The sequence below is a fragment of the Heterocephalus glaber genome, unplaced genomic scaffold, assembly GCF_053883595.1.
Source record: "Heterocephalus glaber isolate CG9 unplaced genomic scaffold, H.glaber_assembly_v1.0 deba00001497, whole genome shotgun sequence".
NCBI classification, from domain to species: Eukaryota; Metazoa; Chordata; class Mammalia; order Rodentia; family Bathyergidae; genus Heterocephalus; species Heterocephalus glaber.
In genome coordinates, this window is record NW_028258320.1 from 65,109,569 (window position 1) to 65,127,108 (window position 17,540).

The window sequence follows — 17,540 nt, forward strand, 5'->3', positions numbered from 1 at the left end:
TTCCTTTCCTATCCTTATTAATTTTCTTCCTTTTTTTCTCTTGTCTAATTGCTCTGGCTAAAGTTTCCAGAAATACATTGAATAAGAGTGGTGATAGTGGACATCCTTTCTTTTTCCTTATTTTAAAGTGAAAGCTTTCAGTTTTTGTCTATTTAGTATGCTGTTGGCCGTTGGTTTGTCATAGATGGCTTTTATCAGATTGAAATAAAAATCATCTATTCCAATTTTCTGCACAATTTTGATCATGAATAGGTGTTGGACTTTGTCAAACACTTTCTGTACATCTTTTGAGATGATCATATGGTTTTTGTCCTTGGCTCTGTTAATGTGGTATATTACATTTACTGATTTGCATATGTCGAACCATCCCTGCATCCCTGGGATGAATCCTACTTGGTCATGATTCTTCTTGATGATTTGCTGCATTCTGTTTGCTAGTATCTTCTTGAGGATTTTTGTTTCTATGTTCATTAGGGAGATTGGCCTGTAGTTGTTTTTTTTGGTTGGATCCTTCTCTGGTTTGGGTATAAGAGTAATGCTTGCTTCCAAGAATGAATTTGGGAGTATTGCTTCCTTTCAATTTCATTAAAGAACTTGAGGAGTAGCAGCATTAGTTCTTCTCTAAATTTCTTGTAGAATTCATCAGTGAATCTGTCAGGGCCTGGGCTTTTCTTTGCTGGTAGGTTTTTAATTGCATCTTCAATTTCATTGACTGATATTTGTTTATTTAGAATTTTTGTATCTTCTTAATTCAGCTTTGGTATTTCATAGGTCTCTAATAATCTGTCCATTTCTTCTGTGTTTTCCATCTTATTAGAGTACAAGTTATCACAGCAGGTACTGAGGATCTTCTGGATTTCTGTAGGATCTGTTGTGATTTTACTCTTTCCATTCCTAATGCATGAATTTGAGTTTTTCCTTTTTTTGATAAGGTTGACTAAGGGTTTGTCAATTTTATTTAATCTTTCAAAGAACCAACTCTTGGATTCATTGATTCTTTGTATTGTTTACTTAGTCCCCATTGCATTAATTTCTGCTCCAATCTTTATAATTTCTTGCCTTGGACAAGGTTTAGGCTTCACTTGTTCTTTGTCCAGAAGCTTGAGGTTTAACATTAGGTTGTTTATTTGAGCTTACTCTATTTTTCTGAGATGGGAATTCACTGTTATAAATTTCCCTTGTAGGAAGGACTGCTTTCATTGCATCCCATAAGTTTTGGTATGTTGTATTGGCATTATCATTTAATTATAAAAACAGTCTAATTTCTTCTTTAATTTCACCTGTGATCCATTCATGAGGGTGTAATTTAATTTATGTGTATTTATGAAGTTTTTGTGGTTTCTTTTGCCATTGATTTCCAATTTTATTGCACTATGGTCTGATAATATGCATGAGATAATTTCAGCCCCTTTGCATTTACTTAAGCATATTCTATGAGCTAATATGTGTTCTATTTTGGAGAACGTCTCTTGCGTAGCTGAGAAGAATGTGCATTCTAATGTGCATTCTAATGTTGCATTAGAATGTGCATTCTAATATTGTGGGATGGAACACTCTGTAGACATCTACTAAGTCCATTTGTTCAAAACTTTGGTTCAGTTTTGATATTTTTTGTTGATTTTTTTTGGTCAAGTTTATTTATTTGTGACAGTGGGTATTGAGGTCCTTCATTACAATTATATTAGTGCTTATTTGATTTTTCATGTCCATTAATATTCATTTTATATAGTTGGGTGTGCTGGTATTTGGTGCAGATATATTTATGATAACTCTTCCTCTTGGATTGTTCCTTTTACAAGGATGTAGTGACCAGTGACCTTCTTTGTCTCCCTTAGTCAGTCTTGGCTTGAAATCCACTTTGAAATCCACTTTATCTGCATATACAGTAGATACCCCTGCTTTTTTCTGGGTTCCTGTGTCATGGAGTATTGTTTTCCACCCTTTTACTTTCAGTGTATGAATTCTTTTAGAATTAAATGTGTTTCTTCTATGCAGCATATTGTTGGATCTTGCTTCTTGATCCATTCTGCCAGTCTGTTTCTTTCAGTTGGTGAATTGAGACCATTTACATTGCCTGTTATAACTGATATCTATTGACTTACACTTGTCATGTTATTTTCATGTGGTGTTTCCCCCCCCACCCCCATTTAATAGCTTGCTTTGCCTGGTGGATTCATTCTGTTGAGGTTCGTGGATTTGTAGTCCTCCTTATCTCTTTCTAGAATGTCTTTCAGAACATTTTGGAGTGCTGGTTTGGTGGTCATGAATTTCTTCAGGTGTTCTTTGTCATGGAAGTATCTTATTTCTCTATCAATTTTGAAAGAGCATTTTGTAGGGTACATCAATCTGGGTTGAAGGTTGTTTTCTTTTAGAGCTTGAAATACTTCACTCCAAGCTCTCCTTAACTTTTTTGAGAAGTCTGCTGTGATTCTGATGGGCGTTCCTTTATATGTGGTTTGTTTCTTTTCTCCAACACAGTCTAGTCAGAAGTATCCACCCAGAGTCTGGGATATTTCATTCTGCCTCAGATGGCTGAATAAATACAGCTACTACAGTTTGGTGGTCTATAGTATGTTTTAAGATCATCCAACTCACTTTTTGTCTTTTTTGTTTGTTTGTTTGTTTGTTTGTTTTTGGTACTGGGGATCGAACTCGGGTCCTTGCACTTGCACAGCAGGCGGTAAAACCACTGAGCTAAATCCCTGGCCCATTTGTTTCTTTTCTTTAACAGCTTTTAATATTATGTTCTTATGTTGAATTTCTGGACTCTTGACTATTATATGCCTCAGTGTAGATTTTTTTTTGATCATGGCTAATTGGAGTTCTATATGTCTCATTTATCTGTTTGTCAAATTCTTTGGAAATTTTCTGCCATTACTTCTGTGAACAGGTTTTTTATGTTGCTTGTGCTATCTCTTGTTTTTTCATTGACACTGATTAATCTTATGTTATTTTTGTTTGCATCATCTAGCAGCTATTGGATTGATTTTTCATGGTCAATTGCTATTTTTAAGAAATCTCCTCTTATGATCACTAACCACAATCCTGTCTTCTAGATATGATATTCTGTCCTCATATTGGCTCATTCTGCTGCATAAATACTTTCAATGAACTTTTTAATCTCCCAGATATCTGTTTGAATTTGTTTCATGGATTCCATTCCTTTCTTATGTTGGACATTCATGGTTTCCATCATTTTCCTAAGCTCCTCTATTTCTAAAAATTTATATCTGCTGTAGAGTCACTAACCATGTCTTTTATTATGGCCAGTATCTCTGTAGTTATCTGAGAGAATACTTCTGATTTGACTTTTTCTAAAGCCTCATTCATCTGCTTTGTTACTTCTGCTGTTACCACTTCAGAGTGTCCAGGTGAGTGGCCTTCAAATTTTCACATAATTGCCCTCTGGATTTGCCTTTGGTGAGCTGGAAGTCTAGGGTTACATCTTTCTTTTTTTCCTTTACAAACAAACTTTATTCCCATTCCTTCCCCATATTAGATGCAATTTTTAAAAATTAGCCTCTCAAAAAAATATCCACCACCCCTGCCCCCCAGTTCGACTTCTAACATGTTACTGTCTTCTCAAATAAAAATCCTAACAGGAGCATTGAACTTGAACAAATCATCTTTCACGCAGTGTTTCTGAAAGTGTGGTCATGAAGGAATACCGGAAGTAGACTCCATATAGGAATGCAGTTAAGATTAAAAATTCCCAGGCTAAGACTCCCACAATTGTTTATCTCAATGAAGTCCGAAGATTTGCCTTTTGAGAAAACATTGGCTACACCAAATACCCATCACCAAATGATTCTGAATGTCAAAGAATAAGTCTCAAAATGCTGAATTCACTCTATTACAAGTTTGAGAATTGAGGTTCTCAAGCCTGTTTCTTTGAAGGTGACCACTTTAGAATTAGGCCGTGTGGAAGAAGGACTTCAAAAGCCCTGAAAAAGGCTCCCTGAGACAACTTTAAAGTTGCTCTGCTGCTTCCCTTCACTTCTCACCCCAATGGTAGGCCTGCAGGGGGCCTGGGGAAGGACTGAGCCCACCACTGAGGGAGAGGGCCTTGGACCCACACCCCATCCCTGCAAGGACAGAAGGGCGGGGGCCCTCCCCCACAATGAGAGCATCCTACTCCCCTCCCTGAGCCCAGACACTGGCAGCCGACATCTTGCTTAAGTGTCTTCTCATTTTCTATGTTTTTTACCTTAATTCTTACATTGATGCATGTGAATTTCTAATGGTATTTAGCTTTATTGCTAGTATATAGAACCTTTAGGAAATGACTATTAAAGCTCAGAGAAGTCTTCCAGGTGTAGCTGGTTTTTGGCCTTTGATTTGTTGCAAGATCCTACCTCTTCAATTTATTGGGAATGAGAAGTTGTTGCTTATTTAGCCTAGCCCCTGATTCTTCGACATTGGCCTAGAGTATTGTGTATGACCCTTAGGCAATCTTAGTCTTGGTATATCAGGAAGAACAAATGATTAGAATGATTTGCACCTTGGGTAAGTAGTACAAGCAACAAAAACAGCATCAAACACAGCCTAGAAAATGGCAAAGTGTGGTAATTATTAATTTGCCACCTTTAACTATATGAACTATATTCATGGTTATATAACAAAATCTAAAAATAAACCAGAAAATTGTATACAGTAAATATGCCTTCAATATGGCAATTTTATCTTCAGAGGAGAAAATTTAAAATGGGTGAGGGGGAAAATAGAGAAATTGAAAAAGAGGAAGAGATTAGAATCAAGGATAGAGGAGAAAGGAAAAGAAAGTGAACTTTGGGAAACTGGTGAAGAAGACAAGAGGGAAAGAGAGAAGGAAGAAATAAAAACAAGAGCAGAACAAAACAATAACAAAAAATATAAACAATATTCACACTCATATAAAAACAAGAACAAACAATCAAGAAAAAAGAAAACAGGGGCTGCAGATTTAGCTCAGTGGTTTTGCCAGCTGCTGTGCAGGTGCAAGGACCCGAGTTCAATCTCCGATACCAAAAAAAGAAAAAACAAAACAAAACAAAACAAAAGAAGAAAATAAGAAAAAAGAATGTCCACTTCAGGGCCTGTCTCTGCTGTCACTGGTAGATAGAGTCGGCAGACAGAGCCCAAATTCATGTTGATTAATTGCAGCAAGCCAGCCATGGATTTATGGTGGGATAGTGGATAATCCCAGCAAGACTGTACTGTTAGTTACTGAAGCTCAGGCTGGTTTCTGGCTGTGAGGCTGGAACCCAGTTTGTTCAGCCTGTAACACTCCATGTGCCTTCTTCTGGCTTGAACTGGGCTCCTTGATCTCTTGCTGACTTAACTCAGTTCCCCCTCATACTTACAGTGGGAGCTGCTAAATGGAGCCAGCCCACATGCTGTGAATTTTAAGCTCGTTTAGCTTCTCTCTAAGATGGCTACTGGCCAATTGCTCTCTCCTGGGGGAACATCTGAACCTGAGTAATTCATCAGGCACTGCAGTCCACCGTGTGCACTGCTCCATTCCAACAGCGCCTTTCTCTGTGGAGGCCTCTGGGGTCGCTAGTAGATACTGTTTGTCTGCAGGTTTTAGCTGCTCCCCCAACAAAGTGAGTCAGGCCTCAGGGAGAAAAGCGCTGCTTCTTCTGTGTTGAGGTATCTCTCTGCTCTCCCCATGAGTTTCAGTTCTTGCTTCAGATCCTTGCTAGGTCCCAGGGACCCACTTTCTTCCTTCTCTTCTTCACATTGCTGTATTCCAGTGTCTGGATACCAAATCTCGGAGAGGCTGTTTCTCTGCTGTTCACCACTCTGCCATCTTCCCAGAAGTCTGAGTGTCTTGCTCTTCCTTCTGGTCCAGACAGCTCCCTCTTGCAGGCCTGAGGCTGCTGCCTACCAGGGCTCCCTTCTCAGAATCAGAGTTCCCTCACCTTCTGAGGGCCACTTTCCACAACAGGCAGTTGCTGGACCTGGAGACCCGTGTGCCATCTGCTCCACTGTGTCAGAGCATTAGTCTTCTGCAGAGGAAACAGTAGGAAGGAAAGTTGCCCTGGGGCTAAACTGAAAAGTGATTAGGCTCAGGCCCAGGTGGAAAGGGTCAAGCCAGACTGGCTAGGGCAGCAGCTCATGTTTGTTCCCTGTGTATGCCTTCTTCCAGGCAGGTCATACAGGTGGGAGGAGTATGAATAGTGGTGCCTGGAGGGGGCAAAAGGACTAGCTCTACTTCAGCAGCCCTCCTGTGATCCTGCAGGGCCTGCATGCCTCTTGGGGAGGGACTGAGGACCCCTGGTCCAGCCCTTCTCCAGCCGAAGTAACAGGGACTGGAGTTAGGATGAGAAGGGTTCTCAGAGACTTCTTCCTCATTCTAAAGTTGAGTTTCTAGAGAGAGGCCAAGTGACATGTTGAGAAATGCTGTAGTGGACCAGCCAGGTATGGACATGGACAGTTAGCTGTGTTTGGAGTAAAAAAAAAAAAATCTCTGAAACCCACCCAAATAATCACTTGTAGGAGACTGATTAAAGCACAGGTCTGACTACCCAGAATACTACGCAGATAAAATGTGATGAGGCAAACCTGTGTGTACTGATACAAAACTATCTTTTTTTTTTTTTTAAACTCCTTTTATTTTTTTCCAGATTTGCTCCCCACACACATTCAACTGAAGCCATCTTTCTGTCCATTTTATTTTATTTTTTTTGGTACTGGGGATCAAACTCAGGACCTCGTGCTTGTGAGGCAGGTGCCATATCCCCGGCCCCTATAAAACTATCTTTAAGACACACTGTTAAGGGATAAAAGCCGAGTGGATGGAAGGAATATGTATGGCCGCCGTTTTGAGTAAGAAAAAGGAATCTATGTGCATAGACTATCTCTGGAGGCTACACAGAGAGTGAACACTCTATTTTACTGGTGGGGGGGCCATGACGTGACTTTTTTTTCAAAAAAAGAAAGGAGAAGAAGAAGGCCTATGGAATCAGTTGGTTCTGAGTTTTGAATCCTGGTCCCATCCCTTACTGGTTGTGTGACTCAGTGGGGTACGTGATCTCTCTAAACCTCAATGTCCTCATCTGCAAAATGGGAATAACAATTTTAATAATAGTCAAACAGTCTGGGTCGTTGGAAAAATTGTGTAAGAAATTCATGTTAGGTACACGGCTCAGTTCTATTAACTGCCATTATCTTTGTTAATAAAGTCTCCGTGCTCAAGCCACTATCCCTTACAGAGCTGAAGGCAGTTGCAAATTTCCTTCTTTCCTAGGAGCATGGGGTGTTGTGGGTGTCCCCCGGTGGCCAGTGGGCAGGCTAAAGTTGCCTGTGGGTATGGGCTGTCTCACTGCCTGACATGCACACTGGTGGTCCACCTACATGCATGAGTGGACTTGGCACGTAGGGCTGGAGGAGAGGCCACCCATCTATCCTTCCCTGGGTCATGCTGGAGGAAGAAAGTGGCTTTGCCTTTTACCAACCACACAACTCGGAGCAGGCAATGGAGCCCTCCTTGCTCTGGTTTTTTACCTCTGAGATAGAAATACCTCACCCAGCCTGCCTGTCTTTTGGAGGCCAACAGTACTCAGGTAATACATTAAAAAAGCCCTGAAAACGGTAAGATGCTGTGCAAAGGAAACAATCCAGTGAGGGGAAGCACTTTCCCTGAGCTTGCACAGTAAAAATGGCAAAAGGCTGTCTGTCGTGGATGTTTGGTTGCCTCACGAAAGAGCAAAATTTCTGCTGCAAAGACCAGCTTGGGGCCCCCACACTTTGCTGTTCCACCCTTTCTCAGAACTGGCCTTTCTAGGGAGCAGATGATTAGACAAATGGGGTGCAAACCAGCTGCAGAGAGCATACGAGAAAAGGGCCTCATCTTGAACAGGAGAAATCGGCCTTTTTCAGATCAATTTCTACAAACATCCCTAGATAGGGGTCCACTGGGTTGGGAAGGCACCCAGCTCCTCCTCTGCAATTCAGAGAGCTGATGACATGAGTGTAGGCTTTACCTCAATGACCTGCAGGAGAGTTGGGCCCCTCTGTGTGTGGGCTCCAACTGGGAGGCGAGGTTGCTATGTCCTAGTGACTGGATTCAGTCAGGGTGTGCTGGAGAATGAGGACCAGTAGGAGGTAGGGTGATACAGGGAAAGAGATGTACTGCAGAGAGAGGTTCCTACTCAGCAGTGAGGGCCCATCAGTTTTACTCAGGCCACCAATTCAAATGCTAATCTCTTCTGAGAACAACCTCACACCAATCTGGGCATCCTTGAGCCCCATCAAGTTGACACGCAACAATTGCCACCATCACAACCCAGCCCAGCACCAAACCATCATCAGCCCTACTGACACCCCCTGCCACACACACTTCTCCCTGTTTGCTTTATTTGGAATCCCTGACCTTGTAACATATCATCTGGAAATACTTCAATATGCATCTGTAAAAATTATGAACTTGGAAAAATGATAACCACAGTACTATTGTCACAAACACACTATTTTTAAAGGCATTATCCAAAGTTTGCACACACACTGCCCAATAGCGCCTGTCTGTCTTTCCTGCTTTAGTTTTCAATTCCATATATATGCAAAGACAGTACTGAGGGGGTGCCAAGTGCTCCTCACCCAGTTGCCCTCAATGCTTGCATTTTACATCACTTTGTTACAACATGGAAGCTGGGAAGTTGATATCGGCCCAATGTGTGTATATATGTTTTATATCGCTTTAATAAGATGCAGATTTGTGTAACCACCACTGCAGTCAAGGTACAGAACTACTCTATGACCACAAAGAGCACTTCAGGCCATCCCTTTACTGTCATGCCGGCCCCGGTTCCTTACCCCCACCATCTCCAGGCCCTCAGAATCTCTGACTTGCTCTTTGTCTCTATAATTTTGTCATTCTGAAGACAATGCATAAGTGAAACTCTATGGCATGTGACCTTTTGATACCAATATCACTCAGCATCATTCCCTGAGGTCAATCCACGTTATGGACATCAAAAGTGTGTTCCTTTTTATTACTGAATGGCACTACATGATATGGGTGTGTCGTGGCTGATTTAGCCATTTACTCACCAAAGGACATTTATTTGTTTCCCACTGATATACGGTTATTTCCTTAGCATTTTTGACAAACATACTCTATATTTATTTACCCATCTTGTTTATTTTCCATAATGTAAGCTTCATGAGAGCAGAGACTTTTGCCTCCTTTGTACATTGTTGTGTCTTTGGGGCCAAGAACAATGCACAGCACACGGTAAAAGCTTAATAAACTATGGAGTGAATATGAATACATTTTACAGATGAGGGATTTAGACTTAGGGAATGGTCTTAGTCCATTTTGGCTAAAGAAAACAAGTTTGTTTTGGATTATAGTTTTGGAGGCTGAAAAGTCCAAATTCAAGAGGCCACATCTGGCAAGGGATTCATGCTGCGTCATAACGTGGCCAATGGGATCACTGGGCAGAAGCGTGTTTGAGAGTGAAGAGTGGTGCATGCAGAAGGGAGGTCACATGGCAACAGAGGCAGCAAGAGAGTGCGCTGAGAAAGCTGAATTTGCATAGTAACAACCCACTCTGCAGGCGATCAACAGGTCCCCTCTATGGGTGGTGCCCTCCGGGGTCTGATCACCTTCCACTGTGCCCAGCCTCTTCAATGCCATTGGGCACACTGCCTCCAGCATGTGACCCTCTGGGAGACAAACCACATCCAAGCAATAGCAGAAGTGTAAGGAACTTGGCCAAGGTCATGGAGCCAGTAGGTGGCAGAGCCTGATCTTCCAGCAGCTCTCTTCGCTCCCAGCCCCACCCTCAACCCCACATGCCACCGTCCTGATCTTTCTTCTGGCTAAGTGTGGGCAAAGCAGGCTCCCAGCTTCTGTGTTTGCTTTGGCTTGAAGTTTACTGGCAGGGATTTTCCAATGGAACTTTACTGACAGCCCACAAACCCCAAAGGGGAATAAACAAGGAAAACATGAGGACTTTGAAAATGTTGAGCTTATAAAATATGTTTTTCCCCCTTTTTTAAAGTGACATTGTATTAGTTTCCTATGGCTGCTATAACAAATTATCACTGATTCAGTGGTTTAAAGCAACCTACATTTATTCTCTTACAGTTGTAGAGGTCAGAAGTCTAAAATCAAGGTGATGGCAAGTCTGTCAGGTGAAACAGGGAGCTGGTGAGAGGAAGGTTGGAAACAGCTGTGTTCCTTGACCGGTGTTATAGCCGCATGCGTTATATTCACAGAATGATTAAAATAATGATGATGAAGCAAATAAGCTTAATTTTTTTTCCTTTGGTACCGGGGATCGAGCTCGGGACCTTGCACTTGTGAGCCAGGCGCCAGAACCACTGAGCTAAATCCCCAGCCAAATAAGCTTAATGTTAAGATAGCCCACTGGGGCTTTGCCTCCTACACATCTGTCTTCTCGGCTGCAGGCTGGCCAGTAGGAATTATGGGAACTGGTGGGTAGTGTCCAGGTGCCAGCCTTGTGAAGCTGCTCACGCCCTACTGAGGAGGACACCCGAGGAACAACACTGGGTGCCATGTGGCTCCAGTTCACTTTCCCTGCCGCTCTTGCCACTGTGGGCATCAGGATGGAGCCATAGATGGGCACCCAAGGGCCAGGTTTCCAGCCCTCTCAGATGGCCTTAGGGGAAGTTTCTGCCCCCAAAGAACCACCATGTGTTAGCGATTGTTCTTCCCCTGAAATCTCTCACTCTCTGGACTTGAGGTGGGACATGTGGAGAGCCCAGTGGTTGGCAGCAAGAGCAGAGGCTGAAAGGTCACGGTTTAGAGAGGCCACAAGAGATGGAGAGGCACGATGGCGCTCAGCTTGGAGGCAAGGAACAGCCATGTGAGGTCTAGGGCACGGTGAACAGGTGTCACAGGGAGAGAAGCGGAAGTCCAGAGAGGCGTGGGGAGGAGCTGCGGAGGGGAGGCTGAGGGTGGAGGCTGAGTGTGGCCCTCTCCACGCCTGGACCAGACTTGAGAAATCCCATCTGAGTTCCTGACTTTGAATTCCCCCAGGCTCCTGTCTCTCTGTGGTCACTTGAGCCCTCTAGCTCCCAGCACCGTGGGAGGCCACCAGAAGAGATGAATTAGTCTGACAAAGATCCCTGAGGGCAGCTGGAGTGAGAAGGGCCTGCTGCCTTCCCTGGCCAGTCTCGTCAAGGCTGATGGCAGGACAGTGAGGCTGTAGGGGGAGAACCCGAGGCAACGGTGTGATACCAGTTCTGCTCAGACGCCATGGCCAGATGGGGCTGGATTCAAATTCCAGCTCTGCCGCATCCTAGTTTTGTGGGATTGGTGAGTTATTTAAGCAAGTAAACCACAGTTGCTCATCTCTATAATGGGGTAAAATCACCCACCTCTCTGGGTAGTTAGAATAATCTCTTGAGACAGTAAGAACAATAGCCACTATTGCTTGGGCACTTGCTACGTTCAGGCCCTGGGAGAAGGGCTCCTGCCGGGCTACCCCATTAAATCCTCACACCGACCTTATGAGGTGAGAACTGTTAGCCCCCCAACTTCACAGCTGGAGATGCTGTGACCAAGACACCCACACCCACGCCCACACTCACCCTCAGACATGCTGATTTAATGGGTCACCAATGAAGCCACCATCACCACAGCTCTGAACACCCTTCTGACGCCTGTCATGAGTGGCAGATTGAGGCCCTGAGGTCCTCTGGCTTGGGGTCAGGGCAGCAGCCCTGTGACTTCCCCATTTGTCCCTTCCTCCCTCTCTGGCCCTTCCTGTCTTGCTCTGTCAGAGCCACTGGACGTGGATACTAGAGTCAAATTCTGCCACACGCAAGCTGGTAGCCCTGGGACCTTGTTCATGGTCTTGTTTTCCTCGGCTCTAAAGTCAGCTGTGCCAACTGCTCCTCTTCCCCAGGAGGATGTGTGTGGCAGGGCTGGTGTTTGCGAGGCACAGACCCAATGGAGGCTGTTTGACTTTGTGTCCTGACCTCTCTGCAGAAGTGAGCTGGGCTCGCGTCTCCTCCCTGCCACTCCGGAGTCCTCGGTGGCTTTTCCAGCGGCGCTCAGCCTCCTCAGCCTCTTCTGAGAGGTTCCCCGAGGTCCCGGCCGCACACCAGCAGCTCCTCATCACCTGCCCTGTTGTGCTGGGCGCAGCTGACTGCACTGGGAGGGAAGGGCCTGAGGATGTAAGCTTGGGAACTGCTTGGGTGTGGGCTGGTTGTACACGCAGAGAAGTGAGAAATTCATTCTCAGAAGATGGAGGACAAAGGAGAGGCTTATAGACAGGTCACCATCAAAGAGGAACTCAAGAGGGATCGAGAACCTGGGCCTGGATCAGTTCTTACCAACCCTGAGGGGACCACTTCCTGCCCTTCAGTTCCAGGAGATTCCTGATTTCATCCAACCCATTTCCTTTTCTTTTAAACTCATTTGCACTTATTTGAAGTGAATGGCACCTTCTGGGACTGTCTGGCAGAGAGCAGCCATGTCTGACAGACTCCCTCCGTGGAAGGAGAATGGTCTCTCAAGTCTTCCAGAGAACACTCCAGAAAGCTGAGTCAGAAAGGCCATTAAATCCCCCTCCCATCCAAGGAACAGGAGCCCCTTTCCTCCCCATCCAGGCACCAACCGGGACAATGGACCTCCCTCAGCCATCACTGGGCTCTCCTGAAGGGCCCTAGGGTGACAGTGGCCCTCAGGGGGATTTCTGCAAAGCCTCACTGGTTGACTCTGTAGGTCTGGAGGCCCTGAGTCCTGCCCCCGACAGGCCCAGGTGAGGCTGCTGGTCTGAACCCACACCCGAGTAGCATGGGATTTTGGTGTGCCCCTAAAATGGGAACCAAGGCCCAGTCCATCCACCCACTTGCTCCCCATTTTATAGAAGGCACATTCTACCCACACAGTACAGCCCAGAGAGCTGAGGTGGGCACTGAACCCACTCTGTAGGTTCTTGAGAATCTGACAGAAGCGCCTTGACATAGGAACAAGGCTTTTATTCTTATGCTGCACCACAAGGGTGACAACATGGAGGGGCTAGAAATCCCAGGCTGCCCTAAACAAAGGACAAAGGTGCACAGCAATTGTGGCATCTGTTGGGTAGGCAAGGATTCACCTTCTCAATATCATCTCACGGAGAGGAAGATGTAGCTGTTCCTGTGCAGTTTTTTATTGTGTCTCATTAACCATCTTAAGTCTCCACCTCAGGGTGTGATTTTTTTTTTTACAACGCTAATAAAGTAAAGGTAACTGTAGGTTACTTTAATGACTGGTCTACGTATGTATTTGTCCCTTATAACTTGGGATTTGTCCCTTATCATCTTACAAAAGTTCCAAACTAGGTTTTTGGTATAGGGCCTATCACTCCTGTTCCTCAGTGGGTTTTATTTTATTTTATATTCATTTTGGTCTTTTCGGATAGGGTCTATGTAGCCCAGGCTGGCTTTAAAATCTTAATGATCTTGTCTCAGCCTCCATTACAGGCATGTGCCACCATGCCTGGCTTGGGTTAGATTTAAATGACCGTTTTTTGTTTTGTTTTGTTTTTTAGCAGCTCTGTCTTCTTAGTATTGCCACTGATCACAGTCTTTGAAGACTGAGTTGACCTCCCTTCTTCCAATCTCCTAGTGTGTTGTCTTAACTTTATAGCCTTGAAGACTGGTCCACATTTTAACTCCCAATTCCCTAGTACGTTGGTAAGCCCCATGAGATCGAGCACCTAGCTGTCTCAGGTTGGTGGCTGTCTTTCCAGTCAAGGCAACCTAGAATAGAGAAAGCAGAGTCTTTGGAGCCAGCTTCAAATCCTAGCTCTGCTTCTCCATTAGTGAACTTGGACAAGACAGATCCTCTCTGAGCTTCTCTATGTGGAGAGTTGTTTGTGAAGACAGTGGGGCTTGGTAGATGACCTTACTTCTCATTTGCTAATTGCAAAAGAGGATGCTCCAGCCACACCTCGGCAGAGCACCTATGAGAGCTGGAATCTCCTGCTGTGTGATGGAAGCTATGAGTCATCTGTGCAACAAAGAGAAACATTGCAGCCAGTCTGGCAATGCTGTGGCCAGTCTTGCTGGGAAGATGGGTGTCTAGGCAGGCGGCTGGCTTCCCCAGCAGGGCACAAGCAGGGCACAAGGTGGGGCCCAACCTGCAGCCAGGAGCTAGGGCCTCCTGAAGGGATGAACCTCTGTCTTCCCAGAAGAGCTGAGGACACCCAGGCTGTTAGTTCCTTAGCTACACCTGCCCTGCTTCCTGTAGCTAATGGGGCTAACCCCTCTTGCCACCTCTTTTGAGATTGATTTCCGTAACTCCAGAAGGAAAGTATTTTTAAGGGAAGTTTTCAATGCGCAGATTCCTGAATGGCTTCCTGCTATAGGACACATTTGGCTTCTCTTAGAAAAAGCAACAAACATCCCAGATGGGTCCTCCTGAGACCTGGCAGGACCTCACAGTGTCTTGCATGATCTCAAAGGAAAGAGGAAGCTCACTCCTGAGGAAACACAGGAGGCTCGAGCGCATGCTGCTGCAGTGAACTTGGAGCCAGGGATGCCTGGGCTGAGAGCCAGGGGTGGGGCACAGCTCACTGAACACTTTCTCCTTTACAGAACAGTTCCTGTGTGGTGCCCTGGAGCTGAGTGGGGCCTGAGGACTGCTCTGGGGACTCACAGTGTTTGGGGAGCAGCAGGAGCGGAGCTGAGGCCAGGTCGTGGGGCCTGGCTGGGGCCTTCTCTCAGCAGCCATCCCCTCCCCTGAGCCAGGCCTGGGGTGCCTGCCGGTCTGCAGCAGGTCCCTGGCCTCGAACTCAGCAGTGAGCACCTCTTCTTTCTGCCCAGGGATAGTGGCAGACTCTGCCAGAGCTCTCTGGGCCCAGTGAAGATTTATTCCTAATTGGAATTCCTCTCCCCTACTCTCCAATTCACCAAAAATTATCCAGAAAGTTTAGAGAAATCTTGTCGAATCCTGAATGTCTTTACTGGATCCTTTAGGGCAGAAATGGAGTTGCCACAGGGACCAGGGGTGATTCAATCCCATGACAGCTCAGAACATCCCCTCTGTTCTCACACCCTTGCAATGGATGCTGCCACACAGAAATGTTTGGGGTCAGAGGCTGCCATATCAAGGCCAGGAGTCCTGATTGACCAGGCTCCCCCCACACCTGATACTGCAGGGCCAGTGCCACCTCTATGAACACAGGACACCAGGCTAAGGTCCGGAGCCTCTCTGAGGAAGGTCTGTTCTCTCTTCACAGCAGCATGTGCCCCACTGGGCCTGCACCTAAGGTGTGCAGCCAGGACCATGGCTGCCCAAATATCCACCCACTCACCCATCCATCCACTTACCCTTTCATGCATGCATCCATCCATGCATCCATCCACCCATCCACGTTCAGGTCCCTCCTATCTACTCACTTTTCATCTGTCCATTTGGGACTCCGAAAGCAATACCCCGAAGTGTGGTGCTTTGACATCTGATCTGGACAAATTGTCTTAGAATCAAGGTCTCTTAGACCCACCCCTCTCTTGATTTTTTTTAATCTCCGTGGGTTCAGGGAAAGGCTTTTTCTGAAGTTTCCCTTAAGGAAACTTCTTTCCAAAGAAACCAAAAGCTGTTGTCAGCTTTTCAGACAGATATGCCTTCTATTCTTCTGAGAGCTCTGACAGGTTATCTGAGAGACCTTGCTGACATCCTCCATCCGTCACCTTCCCATAGTGGGTCCACAGTGTATATTGCCCATCTCCCTGCCACCCAATTTCCAAAGAGAACCATCATGATATTAGTCACTTTTTTATAGTTGCTGAGACAAAATACCTAACACCTAAAGTTAAAGGAACAACAGTTTTTTGTAGCTCATAGTCTGTAAAAGTTTCAGTCCATAATTGGGTGGCTCCAAGGCAGGGTGGCATGGCAGAGGGCATCACAGAGGAGAAACAGGTCGTGGCAGGCAGAAGACAACAAAAGTAGCAAGTGACAAGTGATAAGAAATGACCCTCTTTCTGTCCCTTATATCTTATCCAGGCTAGCTACCTTAGGGTGGGTGGCACTCACACCCAGGGTGGGGCAGCTTTAATCTAGCATCTCACCATGAATCAAACCCAGCATCACACCCTTGATCCCAGCAGCACACACCCTAGATCCAGCCACCTCTGAAAAGCCCCACCTATGACTGGCTTTAGGGGGACATCTAGATATAAGCCATAACAATCACAAACTGATGTCTGGCCTCAGGGCCTATTAATTCCCCCCATGTCTTTGCTCCCTATGAAGAAGGGTACATAAGCATGTGAACCTCATTGGATTATTGAGAAATTATTTTTCATTCCCTGTGCATGTTAAATAAATTGGATGCTTTTCCGCCTCCTGTTAATCTGTTCATCATCAGTTCATTCCAGTTATCTTGAGTTGGTTCTATTACCCTTCTTCTCTCCCTCCCTTACTATCTCCCTTCCTCCCTATCTCCCTCCTTCATTTCCTTCCTTCCTTCCTTCCTTCCTTCCTTCCTTCCTTCTTTTCTTCCCACTCTCAGAATTGAGGGAGGAAGAAGAAACTATAAAATGTATAAAGGTTATATTTGAGAAGTACACAGTATCTGCTATCCTTTTCCTGTTGTTCTCCCATGGCAAAAGTGTAAACTCCAAAAAGTTAATTTAATGATGTCATTCAAATGTAGAATACATGTGTCAAACATTTATATATTATTAATGAGGGAAATAGAAAGGAGATAAACTGGTTCAAAGAGTAAATTTAGTACTAAAAGTCATTTATAAAAAGGTATGTCACAAGGGGAGGGAGGGAGGATCACACAGAATTTAGGGATTTGGGATACAGTGAAACTTCTGATCTCCCTGCAGTGGTGGGTACAGGTCACACAGTAGCCCTGCCCACAGAACTATGCAGCCAGAGAGTGTAGCCTAAGGCAGACTACGGACTTTGGTTAATAATCACATATCAATATTGGCTCATCAATTCTAACAAATGCACCACCTTCATTGAGGGAAGATATTAATAATAGGGGAGTCCTGTTGTGGGCAGACGTAACATAAGAAAACTCTGTTCTTTCTGCCAAATTTTCTGTGAGCTTGAAACTGTCCTTAAAAATTGCTTACTTGGGCTGGGGATTTAGCTCAGTGGTTCTGCCACCTGCCCTGAAAGTGCAAGGACCCAAGTTTGATCCCCAGTTCAAAAAAAAAAAAAAAATAGCCTCCTTATAATTTTTAAATGAACTGTCAGAATGGAAGTGGTGAATTAGATCAGAACTTGTTAATGTCCTATAGAGCAATGAAAACCTCTAGGGTTACATAGTATATGGTTTCCATCTCTGCTAGGCAAGATTTACAAGTCATTATGTAACCTCTGATAGATTTCCCTCCGATTTAGGGTGGCTGCTGTATATAATAGCTACCTTCTTCCCAACATGCCCCTATTCCCCCCAAAAGAGTAACCTAATACTTGCTCTCCTCCTAACAGCTAGTGACATCACAGGCTCCTCCAGTCCCTAGCCACTACCTCACTCAACCCCACCCCAGCTCCTATAAGAAGCGCTCCCTGCCCCAGCCATATTACTTTTGTCTCTCCTTTGTTCAGAGACAGCCCGGCAGATTGTCCC